The sequence below is a fragment of the Opisthocomus hoazin genome, chromosome 3 (assembly GCF_030867145.1).
Source record: "Opisthocomus hoazin isolate bOpiHoa1 chromosome 3, bOpiHoa1.hap1, whole genome shotgun sequence".
NCBI classification, from domain to species: Eukaryota; Metazoa; Chordata; class Aves; order Opisthocomiformes; family Opisthocomidae; genus Opisthocomus; species Opisthocomus hoazin.
In genome coordinates, this window is record NC_134416.1 from 3,422,894 (window position 1) to 3,439,295 (window position 16,402).

Here is a 16,402-nt window from a genome sequence, read left to right on the forward strand (position 1 = left end):
GATGTTTTATTGCCCGGCCATCCAGTAAAGTAAGATAATGCCAAAACTCTTCACAGGTGGTGTCAGGAAGCCACAAGTGTGGGGCAGATTCACAAGGGAAGGGGAACCGAAACACAAGGGCAACAGTGAGGTGGAGAGAAACCTCACTAGCAAGGTGTAGTAATTTCCCTATATATGAAATTTTCTAGGCAAAATTCACTGCCCCTTCACTGCTCCCTCAGGGGGAGAGCTAGAGTTTGATCCTTTCTGGTCCAAACACATCACTCCTTCTTTTTTGGCAGTGCAGCCTTATTTAAAGATGGGTGTCTGAACTTTGCAGTCTCATCGAGCAGCTTACAGCCTGGCCAGCTGACAGCAATAACTCAGTATTGTGATTTTTCCAATTCATACCAATGAGAAGTGCCTGATGTACCATATCACTCTGTATGTTTCTCCTAATTATCTTAGTAGCTGTGTTTGCTCTCCATATCAGAGAGTGTTACAGAGAAAATCTGAATGCTCCCAACTCATTGCCCCAGACAACTATAATATCATTCCATGTAGCCAGGTTAAGCTATCTACAAATCTAGTCCGTACAAGTCCAGTCGCTTGAGATAGGTGATATTAGGGCTTTTTCAGGCTGGACTCCAGGAATTCTTTAAGGAAGAATTGTGCATCATGTCTTCAGGTTGATGATGTCACCAGGACTTTAGACAAAGGCTTCACATGATGGTAGACCTGTCTGCAAAACTGGTAGGTGAGAGAAGTGTGGGTACCAAAAGCAAGGTATGACCAAGATTTCCTTCATGATTAGCAGCTAGGACAGCCATCTCCAGAAGCACATCCACAGAGATCCACGTGGTTGGGCAAGTAAGTGCCACGATTTGGGGGCCAGTTTACATGCTGGTGTGGGCACAGCTATTCTAACGATGCACTGAGAAGCCACACAGGCTGCATGATGCTGTGGAGACAGCTCAGTCCTGTCTGGGTGCTGCCACTCATTTTAATGAATAGGAGCCTCTCTGTAGATGACAGCCAGTGGATGCTGACAAGGCAGCATGAGCTGAACTGAAGAAGCTTTGGTTCTCCTGACCTGACAAGCGCTGCTTCTGAGACGTTCATCAATTGATGTCAAAAATTCAGAACAGAGTTATGACTGCATAAACAGGAAGGGGTAGCCCAAGGGTGTTATACTTACTATGCTTGCCCAATGTGAAGACAAATTAGTAGACATACACATCAGTTCACTTTTCCAGTCTTTGTGTTGATTGCTTTACTTGGTCGAGGTGTTAACAGGGCCCAGCTCCTCTTTTGTGGCGGGATTACAGAATAGCTCTCCACACAGCAGGTCAGTGAAAAAGCTTTGGGTAACAAGGCATAAGGCACACACACTGAAAGCGCAATGGTCAGAGCATCCTCCATGGGGAAAATGTGCCTGTGAGATCTGCTTCTATAAAAGACAATATTATCTTCATATTGTCCCCCCTTTAGCAATAATACAAGATTCACTCCAGGGGAAGTAGAAAAGCACTGCCCCAGCACCGTTTAAAGGGATTTGGTAGAACAGGTAGGAAAATTATTCTTGTTATAAGAAAGTACATACAGAGATGGGCATTCGGAAATGTGCTGAAAGCTGGGTTATTGCAATGCTGTTACTAACGACTACAATATATCATTTCAGTTTGTTGATTTTTTTTTTCTTTAATTTCCAGATTATCCGGCTGTTGCTTATCCTCCACCCATTCTGGGAGTAAACAGAGACATCATGTGCCTGAGCTGCAAAAAAGTTACTTTCAGAAGCAATTAATTTGTAGGTGTTTTTTTCTCTTTTTCAGAAAAGCCAACCTTTCAACCTTACTGTTCAGCTTTACCTTTTCAATTTTATCTTTCAATTTTCTTTTGCAGTTCTACCTTTGTAACATCTCAATGATTTATGAAAGTATTAATTCTGTTCTAGGAATAGGGGAAATATTGTCAAAGGGTAGTTGAAATATCTTGCATAAAGACCCAGGGGAAGTCTCTGAAAGGGCTCAGAGGAGAAGCCGCTTCTTTGGAGTCCCAGCTCAGAGCGTTCAACACGGCCCAAATGATGGGCTCAGACTTAGATCTATGGGAAAACTGGCTTTCCTTGCCCGTCCCCTAATTTCTTGGAGAAGTCCTGCAATGCACTGCTAACATCAGCTACAGAAACTGTATGCAATTCTTTGTCAGATTAATAGCTTGAAAGAATATAGGAAAATCTCTCAGAAGACCCCAGTAAGAATCAAGAGGTCTTGGCAAGGCTGCCCAGGGGCCCTCTGTAAAAAAATACAGAAGATATGGATCTATCTGCTACCTTTACCTTCTTTACTTTGGAAGTCACCTACTTCTGTCATGCTCACAAAGGCTTTCACATTTCTGTCAAGGAGCAGCTCTGTTTTGAAAGGGCCATGAATCACATCCATCAGTCTTCCAGAGAAAAATAACCAACAGATGGTCATTAAAGATCACATGGTTCCATTCAGCTCAGAAGACGCAGCAGAAAATGAGCTCTCTCTTCCTCTTGGTTATGCCTCTTTAACGCAGTCATGTGTTCAGCCGCATTCAGCTGAGAAGCAAACACATGACAACACCAATGTTATGTGTACAATACCAAAATTAGTACACCAAGCTCCACCCTCCACCAGAGAAGAGTATTTACCACTACTAACCAGGTGGAGAAAGACAGCACTGTTTTCAGGCCAAAGAAAAGAAATACTATGTTGCTGAGAACCAAGTAGAGTTTGGTCTCCACACCTGGTGTGCAACCTGCAGCTGTCTCTCAACCTGCCATCTTCCTTTCCAAACAACAACAACAACAAGAAACCACATCCATTTTTAATGCCAACAGTTGTGAGGGAGAAGCTTCAAAATGCAAATTAGACTTCTTATGCAGATATTTCCATTTTACCTTGCAGCAAGCTTTGGAAGTATCAACTAATCAGTCATCACAACAAGGGATTAACTCAGACAACGAATGTGAATTCTGACTATTTTTTATTTGGACAGCTTATTTTTTAAGCCCAGAATACTACAAAGGATGGACTTTGCCGTTGAACATCTATTGGTCTCCTTTGGTTTACATCCATATTATGCTGGACCTAACCAAGATGGGAACACAGAGCACACCAGAACTTGCTTCCTCACTGTCCTTGGAGCCTGCCTGAACTCCAGTTGCTAATGATCCCTTGCTGTCCTGGTGAAAGATGTTTCAGGGGCCTTTTTAAGTCAGAGTATCCATTGGAGGGTTGGACTAGATGACCCACAGAGGTCCCTTCCAACCCCTAACATTCTGTGATTCTGTGATTCTATGTCTAGTGACATGGGATCATTCTCCATGCCAGCTAGAAGCCATGTGATCCTCTTATGACGGCTAATAAATGAACTGGTCAGAAAATGCTGCCCTTTGCTGAAAAATCTCTTAGGTGGGGAGGAATTTCAGGTAACCGTTTTTGTTTGTTTGGTTTTTGTTGTTTTTTTCTAGGCAAAAAGTCACAGCAAGTTGTAAAATTTTCTCTCAAAAATGTTTGTTCAAAGATCTCATTTTGGCTGCTGTCTAAACAAGTGAGAAGCTCGTGGTCTGGGACCCACAGACAAGGTCCTGTAAGATCCATTCACTGGCAATGTTCTTACTGTTGGGGGAAGAAAACACAGCAACACTTGCCCCCAGAAAAAAGCAAAATCAAAAAAAATAGCAAATCTCAAGCAGGGCAGAAGGTGACCTGTAGAATTACATATTTAGGGAAAGTAATGCATATTCAGGGGATATTTTTGAGCATCTTCTTGGGAAAAATCATCTTTTAATTTCCAACAGACCTTAGAAAATAATCTATATGTCCTCCATTTCCATCTACACACTCATTTTTCTGTCATCAGAGGAGGGGCATGCTCTGTTTCTGAGGCAGGGAGGTATGTTAAGAGTTTCTGTCTTTTAACTCATTTTTATTAATACATGCCGAAAGACTGGCGTGCTTTTTATTCTCTGTCTCACACCTACACAGCATGCTCTTGTCCAAAAGATAGATACCACAACATGGAAAAAAATGCAGAGGATGAGGAGTGCTTCCTGGGTACATCGTCACAGCTTGGACATTGGTTTCAGCCAGAGTTTTCTGGCTGAGTATGGAAAGCCTTCAGGTTGCAATTATTTTACCCCAGTCTGCAACCTCCTCTTCCTACCACAATGGGGTGACAACTGACATTGAAGAGTCCCTTGGAGGTCACTGTGAAAGCAAGGCTCCCTAGTAGTTTTCCCATCATTTTTGTCCTGCTCTTGAGAACGTCATCTTTGTTTTCTTCAAGCTTTATCTTCTCCCAGTGGCACTTCACTTCAAAACATACATTCGATCAGGAGAAACATTTGTTTCAGATAATCACTCCCAGTTCCCAAAGCTCACCTGAGTCACCCCAACATCAGTGTCTGTCGTGAGTAATGCATGGGATGGAAGCACACACAGTCTGTTCAAGACACTGAAACCATGGAAACACTCCTGACGAGAGATGCTACTTGGGATGATCATAGGAAAGAGTGGCTGAAGGAAGCTTGTCTTTTCCACCTCTATCACTCAAGGCCAGATCATTATACAAAATGTGGGATTTCAGACGGCATACTTCACCCCCCTAAGGTTGCTAACAGCTTTGATTAACAGAAAAACTTTAACAAGACCAGAAATGGGCAATCATGGAGTTTTCTCAATGAGATCTAAACACTCTGAACTGGGATCTCAGGTGTGACTCCACGGGACCAAACCACCTGCACAACCTTTGTGTGCCTTTGGAGGCCAACCGAGGTGCAGAAGAAGGACAGCTCACTTCAGTTTCCGCCTCCACTCTGGACAGTGAGGTGACCAGGATCAAGGGCCATACAGTGCAGGGCTGTTGCTTCAGAGCTTAGACAGAGTCTGAGTTTAAAATGCCCTTTAAAGGCCTGAGGAAGATGACAGAGTTTATCATAAGAGCTGCATCCCATTTCTGTAATCGGCCTCTTTAAGAAGATACCCACAGCCCTTCAGAAGAAAGTTGGGCACTCGTTTCTTGCTTCTAGGAAGTTCATCTACCCTGCAATAAATCCTATGCAGGTTTTCAAGAGAAGCATTAAGCATTTTTGAATTGCTGCCACCCTCCCCACTACCTCGTCTTTGGAAAGACTGTCCAAATCTGGGCACTCACAATTGCCAGCTGTTTTACAAATGATAGCTGGAGGGGCACAGCCCAGGGAAAGACTGAAATAATCTGTAGGTAATGTATATCACAAGGAGAAGGGTGCCTCACAGAGGGGAATGGTTTACCACCTCTGAGATGTGGGAAGAGCTTGAAGAGCATCAAGAACTAGGTAGACTCCAGCCTGTCTCCTGTGTTCCATAGCTTCCCTGTTCATGCATTTTAGTGATGGAAGGAACTAGAATGGACAGAGGAAAGCTTTTTTTTTATTTTCACTTTGCTTTCCCGTCATGCTCATGATAGTTAGACCAGTAACAAGAATCGTTCAAGTGTACAGTCCCACTCCTCAGTGTCTCACTCCACACAGTCTCAAAACCAATCTTTCCATCGCAACTTCTTCTGCCCTTAGCATCAGTTTTTCCACACTCAGAACAGAATACCCACTCCCATGACACCTGATGCCTCTCCCATCTACTTGGAAGTTTTTCCCCAGCCCCTCTGTACTTGTGGGGCACATTTAAATGATACAGAGAAGCCAAAGCATCTAAAATATGCATCCTTTGGCATGGAAGCAGCAGCTAAAATTAGGCTGCAGTCTGAAACTGTAGAATAGAGAGAATCTCAGGCTAGTTATCTATGTATTTTACAGCTTCCTGAGTCACCCATGTGGAAGCAAGCAATACAGAGTGATACATACACTGCAGTTGAAAGACACCAATGCTAACAACAGCTGATATGCATGGAGCGTCTTTCATGATCCAACTTCAAAGAGTATCAAGAAGATGTAGAGCACACACTTGGAGTGCTTCATCCACCCCTGCAGTGATGTGGAATAAAGGTCAGATGAACAGACTCCCAAAACATCTGTGGGCTTTGGAGAAGGCCATTCCTTCTCAACAGTGCTCAAAAAAACCCTGGAGCAACACCAAAGCCTGAGTCAGTGAACTCTTGAGTAACTTTTCTCACCTGAATAGGTCCAGAAAAAGTCAATGAGATTGCCACATGCTTTAAATAAACATGCTCTTAAATTAGTCATTTCCAGAAACTTCCTCATCTGTGCAGTCTGGTGACTTGTCTGAGCATCATTAGGAATAGACCCCAGATCTGGATGTGAACCAGAGCTTAGTCAATATATCTGAGTTACGTTTCATGTCTCGCCTCTTTCTTTCCCTTCTGTCACTGGTGTTCACAAACAACACAGCCTGATTTCTGCTCTCAGTTTCACTCCAGCAAAGAAATTATGTCAATTTTCAGCAGGTAAAACTTGTTCCACAGGAGATGAAGCAAAGCAAGACACAACCCTACCGAATAACGAACATGGCCAGAAATCATCTGAAGTTTCTGTTCCTAGCTAGACACTTCCCCCCCCCCCCCCAAATTCATCATTCTTCATTGAGGAGAGGCAGCCAAACTATGCTGCAAACTATTCCAACACAAAGATGTTTGCTAGGTAATTACTGCTATTTAAATTATTCTGCATATACCATACAGCATGAATGGCAGGTATTAAAATGCAGATGACTTCATAAATTATAGTTATCAGAAGTGTCACTCTTCTAATAAGATGAAAAAAAAGTGTTGCTATATTTCAGATTTACCAGATGCATAGTAAATAAAATTAGTATATTATATTTCAAAATTCCTGTAAGCCATATTGTCCCTGTTAGAATTAAGATAAATGACACCAATAAAATAAGCAGATTAGGATATATTATTTTTTAGATGCTGAATCAAAAGTATATTAAACTTGTTGATAATGCACATCAAAATCAATGTGAATGGAAAAAAAAAATCCTATTCAAATGCATGATTAAAGAGGTAAAAACACAGTGAAGGTGAACTGGACAGCTCTGCGATGAAGGGATAAAGAAACTCTAGTACTCAAGTTTCTGTTGAGGTTGCACAGCAAATGTTTGCACAACAGGGAATTTAGCTGCTACTCAGATACACCTTAACTGATCCACTGATAGACCTCAAGCAAAATAAAGAAGACGCCCAGGCTTTAATGGCATTTTAAGACTCCATCTTATAGGTAGTGGTAAGCAATTATCTTTCTTGATCAGTTATGAATGCAAGGAAAATATGGGATTGCTTCGGATGCTTGCAGCTGAGACTGAAGTAGGTGAATAACCAGGCAAGCTGGGTTTATCCCTGTACAGTGTGCTTTAATTCGTCTCAGTGTAAGGTCGGGTTTTAATAAAGAATGGAGATTACAAACAGGGAAGGGGCTTGCTCCTTGCAAAACACATTCATCCAGGCATGCAGCCCTGCTGAATAGCAGCAAGCTAAAATAGGAAATACAGTCTTGGATGTCTAACAGGGAAACCACGAGTGGAGATAGAGTTATTAATGCAACCAGCTCTGAAATACCGTGTCTGCTGTCCCCCACTGTAAAGGGGGGTGATAAACTGGAACAGGTTCACAGCAATCTGAGAAGAGTGAGGAAGGACCTGAAAAGCTCGAGGGATCAAGGAGCTTGAAAGAGAAAGGGAACTGGATCATCTATGTTCGTGTGTTGCAAGCAAAGCACCCTGCACTCTTCTTTTGGATGATAAAGAAACCGCTCTCTTTAGGCAGCTCACTGTCAAACATTTTTTTCTTACTTTGCCACGCTTGCAAGTTAGACCTATTGCTAGGAGTGTAGATGTGCATCTCTGTTTTGAGGATGGTTTGGTAGAGGCATGGCAGGAGTCAGGTGAGCATCTCCCATTCGACACATGCACAGACATCAGAAGTGAGTTATCTTCCCCCTTCTCTGTGTGTTTGGTACAGTCATGGATGTCAGGGCTGTGCATTTTTTACAGTTTCTTTTGGAAAGCTGGACTCTATCACATTATGAGAAAGAGTGGGATTTCACAGCCATTCATGTATGGGACAGCAACAAGATTTCCCTGTAATGTGCACTGGTTTAGAAATAAAAAAAAGACATCAAACAGGAAGATTTTCACTGGAATTATTTTCTCAGCAAAAATCGAGTTTATGGAATATCAATTATTTTCCTATTGGAAAAAATTTAATTTTACCCAAAATATTCAGTATTCTGCTGAAACACCATATTTGGCTTTCATTCAGGATTTTCAGGAGTGCTTAGGCTCCCATCTTTTGAAAAGCTGGCAGGCTGGGTTTCAAGCTCCTCAGCGAGCTTCAGACATGCTTCAAAATGATTTAAAGGGAATCCCTTCACAACTTTGTCTAAACTGAGAGTGAGAGTTCCCATTCCACAGGAGATCCGAGTTTCATTCCATTTCAGAGTAATTATATTTAAAAAGAAAACAGAGGGGATTTTTCCATGGAATTCCCAGGGAGTCCCAGTTTTGAGCCAAATCTATAGATAGACATAGTTTATTCCGTGCTCAGAAATAAACTGTGAATCTAGCAAGTATGGAGGATCCTTCAAGACTACAACTTCACACAGGAGTCCAAAATGCACAGAAATAGATGGGCTGATCCTCTCAGTTAAATCCTTGGCAGAGATCCCACCTCTAATTCAATGGTATTTGCAGCGAATCCACTCCTTTCTAGACTGCATCCTCCTCGGGACGGCAGAGCAGTCTAGTGGGAAAAAAAGGTGTACATATGCACATACGTTTCTACTGTTTTAATATATTTCTTGGTTTAATAGAGGATATTGCCCCCACCTACAACTCCTGTCCTGCCTGCAACATGGATAAGGATACCCCAGTACTGCTGGGATACCCAAGAACTACTATCGTTTGTGTATGGAAGATGATGAATTTGAAATGGAAATTACAAGACATGGAGAAGAAAGAAACCAAACTGAGCATTGCATTCTACTTCCTAAACTTAGGCAAGAAACATCACGCCCTCCACTGGTTATTTACTTTTGAAATTTGCTGCTTCAGCTTCGGACCTGGAGGAGAACTGGTGGGCACTAAAGCCTGAAGTCCCAGGTGTGGCGATCAGCATTGCAAATCTGAGTGTTCTCTGTTCTGAGGCCAATAGTTTTAGGCTTCAGCCCAAGTCCAGTCAAGAAACTGCAGTGAAACGAAGCCCTAAAGGCAGAAATCAAGTTAAAGGAACCGTATCTATATACTTGGCCTAAGCCCTAAGATTTTACAGTTACAAAGTGTCACTAATACACCAATGAATTATTACATTTGGTTTAAATCCTAACATTCTTACAAAGACTAATTTCCAGATCATTGGAGCTGGCTATGCCAGACAGCCAGACTACATGGTCAAGGGAATACAGCATCTCTCTACGCCTGTATTTGAAGGTGGTGAGGTACAATTTCACCTCTGAAAACTGCCTAGCCCAGCACTGCATGTGAGTGTTGAGGTCCAGCTCAGGGGAAATGGGAGACCCAAGTGATGGAAGGCACTATGGTGATGTGGCTCCATGCCTTCTCCATGTTTTCTTTCATGATGTATGATGCTGTGCAGACCTGCTTCTGTATGTAGGCATGTCCTGGGACGTTTCAATTCCTCTCTGTATCCTGGAGCCTTCAATAATAAAATTCAGCTCCTCGATGCCCTCTGTTGCTTAGTCTTTCTCTGAGGGCCTCCCAGCCCATTTGTTGCCTCCTGGAGAGCTCGTTTGTGTCTCTGCCTCAGGCAACAGGGACTTCTGATTTCAGTTAAGCCTTGGTTCAGCCCTTCGGTTTCTTCGAATAGGCGTTGTTACAGGAAAACCAAGCAAATCAACTGGGGCTTAGTTCACCTCCCCAAGAACACCACTTGGCTGCTTCTCCCTGCCTTGTGAACCACATTAAACATCAGAATAAAAAAAAAAAAATCATTCTTTATTCTTTGCAGGCAGCAGGCGTGAGACACGTGGACATGCCTGTTACCAGCGGCAGTGCCTGGATGGGTTGCAGAAACACAAACAATCCTTCTGTACTATATGATAATCAACAAAAATTAGCCGCCTAAGGGAACCAGGAAACTCTGCCATGAATGCAGCAGTTAGAGACTGAGCCTATTTATTTAACAGGTGTCCCCTGAGCTGGGATGCCAGACTCTGTTTGCCAGATTTGCAGAGAGAGGAAGACAGCTTGAATAAATACGGGCAAGAGGGGAACAGTCCTGAAGCCATTTTCTTTTGTGGTTTTGTTTCTTTTTCTCCAACAATTTTTTATTGTAAGAAAGTATATGCTAGTTCTTGGCTGCGTGTATGCAGAAAGAAGAAGCTGTGTGTGTATACACTTTCCCTCCTCGTAGCAGTGCGTGGTCCAGCTCAGCCACAGCGCAGGGTTAGCACTGCTGGATGGCTTCACGACTGGTTTGTTTGTTCAGTTTAATTAAAATACAGTATGGGGTACGTTTTGGATGTGAACCTATCCCAAGCTGTTAAGGACCCAGAGCCAACAACAGCTGGGTCTAAATTATCTCCTTCCCCGTTCCCGTGCAGTGGAAATCTGCCTCCGAACACAAGCTGCTGTGCCTGGTGCTGCAGCATCGAGAAGCCTTGGGATGGATCAGATGTCACGGCACCAAGCACTGCATGCACAGCGTCTGGGTGGTGCTTGCTCTGTTTTTGGAGTGTTTTCACACAGTCTGGAGGCAAGTGTAGTGACAGAGAGGAACTGCTGTAGACGTTTATGCCACCTCTCAAATGGAAGACAAAGCCAAGCAGCTCATAAAGGGGTTTTGGCGATGTCCAAAGAGTGAAAGCTGAAGTGAATCCTGAACTTCATTCTGGGCAGGTCTCCCCAGGCAACTCTTTCACCATATAACCCCCATTGCCTTGCAGTCATTTCAGAAAGCGAATGCAAGGCAGAAGAGTCAGCAGAGACATATCATGGAAAGGGGACCACAGCAGGTCTGGCTAACAGCACAAGCTGAAGGCAGTGAGTAAACGATCTGCTCATCTGGTGAACAATTCTCAGAGGACATCGCAACCAACCCCACAAAAAAAACATGTAAGCAGCAGTGAAAAAGCTTCTCCAACCAGAGGTCTCTACCTGAGAAAGAATGAATTTTGAGAGACCGCAGAACTTTTACTGACTGCTCCTTTCAAAAGCTGTAGTAAATGTTTGCAGACTGCACTGGTGGGCTGAGAGATAACCTGATAAATAAGGAAGATGACATCTAGTTTCCATTTTTTTTCATTTAGTTTCAGTGTATAAGGCACTGGCCATGTGATATTAGTTGCCTAAAGTACACAGGCTTCCTCGCTGATGCCATACGTGCATGATAGAGAGCAGCTCACCTGAGCCCTGCACCACAAATATTTTTGCCCCTAGGTCACCCACAGCAAAGGGGAAACAAAAGGCATTTGCAATGGTGCAGAGCGAAGCAAGAGCAGCTTTTGCCTTTTGGCTTTGTTGGTGCAACAAGCGTGCAGCACAGGGCTGAATTCACCCTGTGCTCAGCTGGAGAGCTTGGAGGAGCCCAGTCCTGCTCTTCAGTGGCTGAATTCATCCACACATGCATTCGTGCTGCTTCCCATGCTGTGTTGCCCTGAGCAACCTCTGCCACCACATCTGTGACACAGCCTTCCCCTCTCTAATCACTGACAACGGCTTCTCATGGGTGATGATGAAATCTTTGCCTGCCCAATGTCAGTTCAGCCAGTTCACGCTGAAAAAACAGAAGTCAGGACAAGGAAATCATACACCATGCTCCTGCCAGCTATTAAAGAAATAAGGATGAAATGATTCATGTTGCTCCCCCAATTTCTATCTTGAAAATCCCAAAGCCTGAATACTTCTTGAACCCTGCTGCAGGGAAGAGAAATTAAGATCTCTCTACAGCAATAGAAAGCTAAAACAGCTGTGTTTCATGGACCTCGCTGACATGACATTGCCAGTCCCAATCCACAGTCTAGTAAAAGGCTGTGTAATTAATTCAAGATACCCAAAGTGTTTTCACCCAAATTATCAACCCCATGGGAGAGGTTTAAGACTGCATTAAAAATTTATAGGTCTGGAAGAGATCTCAAGAGGCTGCAGAGTTTATTTTCTTGTCCCAAAGCAAGATATAGTATTTCTAGGTCACTGTTGATGGATCTTTGTTTAAACTATTTTTTCAAGGCCTCCCATGATGGCCATGTTGCAGGCAATTTTTTCCAGTGTTTTGCAGTCCTGATCATTGGAAAATCTCTCCCAATATCTAACAGCCATCTTCCCCATAGCAATTTAAACCTGTTATGTCTTTTCTTACCCACTGTGAACAGTGCAGTTGTGGATTTGAGCCGTGCTGCCATATTCTGCTCGGTCCTCTTCCCTCTGAAGGAGATAATGATTTCAGTATTTTCCACTGGTAGTTTTTGCTTGTTGGCTGCTCTTGTGGTTCCTGCTAGCTATTCCTGAATTAGGATGAGTCTTTCTGGAAATGGAGTATCCCACTTCATATTCTGTCCTCCGACAGAGGTTTTACCAGGGGTGAGCAGAGCATCGCTGGTAGGTTACACAGTGAGGTACAGCCTTTATCTTTTTCACAACAGCAAGCTGTGTTGATTTGGGGGCAGGCTGTGATTCATTACAGCCTGCAGATGTGGTTTGTTTTGGTGTTTTTTTTTTTCTGAGAACTGATGTCTGATCGGTTGTTCCCAGCCCTGGATCTGCATTAGTGAAATTAATTAGGAAATCACTGAGGTTAAACTTCCTTAAAGTGCGCAGGCTAAGGCCATGCTGGAAGCAAACCAGGCTATGGGGGGAGTGTAGGAGCATACAATTCCTTGCTATAAGCTTGCCATCATGGTCAGGACCTATTCCTTGCTATAAATTTGCCATCATGATCAGACCTTATCCAGTGTCAGATCGACTGATAGTAGGGCTTTAGAGGAAAGTTTAAAAAAGAGACTATAAAATGAATCTCATCTCTTTTACTCTTCTATGCTCCAGCACTCAGTGGTTTTGCTAGATTATTCTGGATTAGGTAGTTAGTTGCTAGCCCTGAGCCTCTTCTCTACTGATTTTTCTAAACTCATTATGAAAAAGGTTGTATATTTACCCCCATGAAATGTTCCATGATTTGTATAAAGGAACTTAATTTATGTTTGCTTTAAGCCTGCTATCTGATCATTTCTTTAGTGCCCCTGGGTAGGAGAAACAGGGAATAACCACTGCTTATTCACCCTGGCTATACTCATCATCTCTTTGTAGATGTCTATTGGTACCCAGAATGGCTTTCTGCTGCAATAAGTCCTACTTGGCCATTCTCATATTAAAACTACTCTACCTCTCTAATCATCCTTCTTTTTACCTTTCCTGAGTCTACTACATCCTTTTTTATATGGCATGAATGGCAGTACACAGAGTGTCCCAGCTTTAGGTGCACTAGGGATTTATATACACAGTTTTAAAGTGAAGCTCTGTTTTCTATCTATTTCCTAGTAAGTTCTAGGATTTTACTCACATTTTTTGCTTCTCATGAGCACTTGCATGGCATATGAAAGCACTGTCTGCAATGACTCCAAGATCTCTTTCCTGAGGGGTCAGTGCTAATTTAGAGTGGATCATTGTGTATGCAGTTATCAGCTTTTCATTTCCCTCCTGGCTGTTACTTGGCATTAGCTCAGGCTCAGAGGGTTCGTACATGATGTTCTGTGTCACCAAACATCCTGGGTCCTCACCCAAAAAATGCTCATGCCCCAACTAGATCTTCCTAGTTTATTATTTGGGCTCAGATTTTCACTCAGTTGAAAGGGCAGACATATGCTTGGGTACTTATGTGCACCCTTTTTTCTGCCATTAATTGAAGCTAAAACGTAGAGATGAGAGAAGATGCATCTTTCCACAGTCCGTGCCACTTCAAGTCTGCTCAAAACCTAATCAATTGGGCTAATTTCACTGAGAGGTGGAACTTCTACTACCGTCTCATGTGTTATGAGAAATCCCACCATCTACTACATTTTCTAGACCAGAGGCCATTTCACACGACTGGGGAATACGGCAGGAATCATCACAGAAAAGATTTCTGTGACTCTGAATCATGTGTATGCTGGAGATCTGATGTTCCTGCTTCAAATCAAAAGAAGAAAAAACCCCAAGATGTATTCCCTCAGTTTGTTACAGTGCCAGTCATAGCCTGCAGAGGTGAGAAACTAGCTGTTAGATAATGTCACCTCTGAAAAGTTAGGAGGAAAGGGGAGCAAAGGAAAGGTCACATTTACCCAGCAGCTGTTCAGCCACAGTCTAATGACCAGAATCACTAAGTCCTAGGCAATTCCATAACTGCTTTTTTTCCTTCATATTTCCCCCACTCCCACAAGGAATTTGAGACCACATGGATACTTCTTTGTTTAGCATTCAAAGGGTACCAGCCTTCAAAATTTCACTGTGAGTTTTTTCTGAGTCCACAAGACTAAGTCCTGGAGCACAAGGGCTGCTCATCCCTGGAAGTTCATTGATGAGCCTCACAGGAAGGAGCTCAATTAGTCCCATTCATAGCGACGTTCGTACATATAGGTACTTTGTCATTAATGTTGAGATGTGGTCCCCCTCTCACCAGCATGGCCTGGCCATGCTGTTAAGTGTTACCAAGGAGTAGGTAAGGGCTACACTGTGGTGGACATACAGGACCTCAACCTTCCCATGGAACTGTAAAACCCAAGTCTGTCCTGGATGTATTAAGGTGAGATGGCTGCTAAATGATACTTCTCAACCAAGTTCTAGTTTTACAGTCTCATGCTACTGCATCTCACTGCCTTAAAGCCAGTTCAGTCTGCATTATTACTTCCCCAGCACAGCTGCTGCCAGCAACGGCAGGAGTTCCTCTCTCCATCCATCTCTGATTGCTACTCTGGACCTCCTTGGAGTGGAGAAGAGGAGCTCAACTCCAACCAGGGATGTCCTCTGTAATGCTGGGTGCTTCTGCATACCCAGCATTGGGAAAACAGAAGAGTGTCTGACATTTCCAATACCCTTTGTTTAGTTGTTGAAATCGCCACCGTAAGGACAGATCTCAGACCTAGCATATGGAGCCACAACATCACTGCTTTTTCACAGCCCTTTCTGTATTTTTGCAGTCAGCCTTTGGCTTCTAACTTGAAACAGACAGGAAGATAAAAGTCTCTCACATATGTGTTCATATAGAAAAGCTATGAGTGCTGGTACAGTCAAGGTCTCTCGTTCAACAGCATCCACATTTTTTGAGCATGTTCCGTCCGTGTCTGAGCATGCTACCCAGGCATGAATTTCAAAATGCCAGCACACAATGCACTGCAATTAAGAGGATGCTGAACTTCTTTCAATGTCCTGGCATTTTGCACATTGAGAAACTCAGCTGGCACGTCAATGACCTTGTTTGCTTTTAGAAAGTGGGCCTATCCAGCCAGGATCCCTGCTACTATGCAGAGGCATAGAGAGGATGTCTAGGGATACAGCTGTATTGTTTAGGAACATAAAGTCAGGTGGTTCCAGCACGAAGCCTAACAGGTGACCTGGGGCCAAAACAAAACCCCAACCAATAAACCTCCCTGGCTGGGAAAGAGTGCAGAGACATTGCAGGATTATATTCTGGGAGCAGATCAGAGCTCTAGAGAGGGGGTGGCAGGAGTATCCCAGAGAGGCAGGAGGGGATAAAATATGCAGAAGTACTGTTGAGTACTTGAGAGAGGAAATTGCTAATCGGGAGATTTAGCATCTCTTCCTAAATCTGTCAAGGCAAGAGCTAGTGAGCATTAATCTGTCAGGGCATTCACCCCTCCCGTGCCTCTGCTCCCCTGCTTGGAAAAGAAGGATGGCACCTGTTTTGCAGGGACCTTCAGTTGCTCACATTTTCCCCCACGAAATGTTCTATCAACAAGCTCAATACTATTCTGAGTGCCAACACTTCTCACACCATGCGGGATCTGCTACCTTGAAATCCTCGGTGTGCATATTTGCAGCTACCCTGTTCCAGCTGATGTGGGGAGTGAGGACTGTGGGATTTTTTTTTTCTTTTTCTGCTTTTGAAAACGATAAGCATAACATCTACCCAGACTGAAACATCATTGTGATATAAGGCAGGAGCAGCACAGAAAATTACCTTAATTTCCAGGCTGAATCCAAAGAAAGAAACAGTTACAGGTGTGCAAGTTTGAAGACAAACTCCAGACATAGCTTTCTAGGGGTGAAAACTCCCCTGCAACTATAGCTGCAGTGCAGAGCTTGCAAACAGACTTCTTTTTCTCACCTCTGCTCTGTCAACAAACATGTAGAAACCTACATCCAGATCTCTCGAAAAGTCAGTTTTCTGGGGCTCCATGGTACAGAAACCCAAGTGCACATGCACGTGGGTGTATGGATGTAGGTGGTAATTTAAGGGTCTCACCATAATCGACTCTTCTGGGAAAATT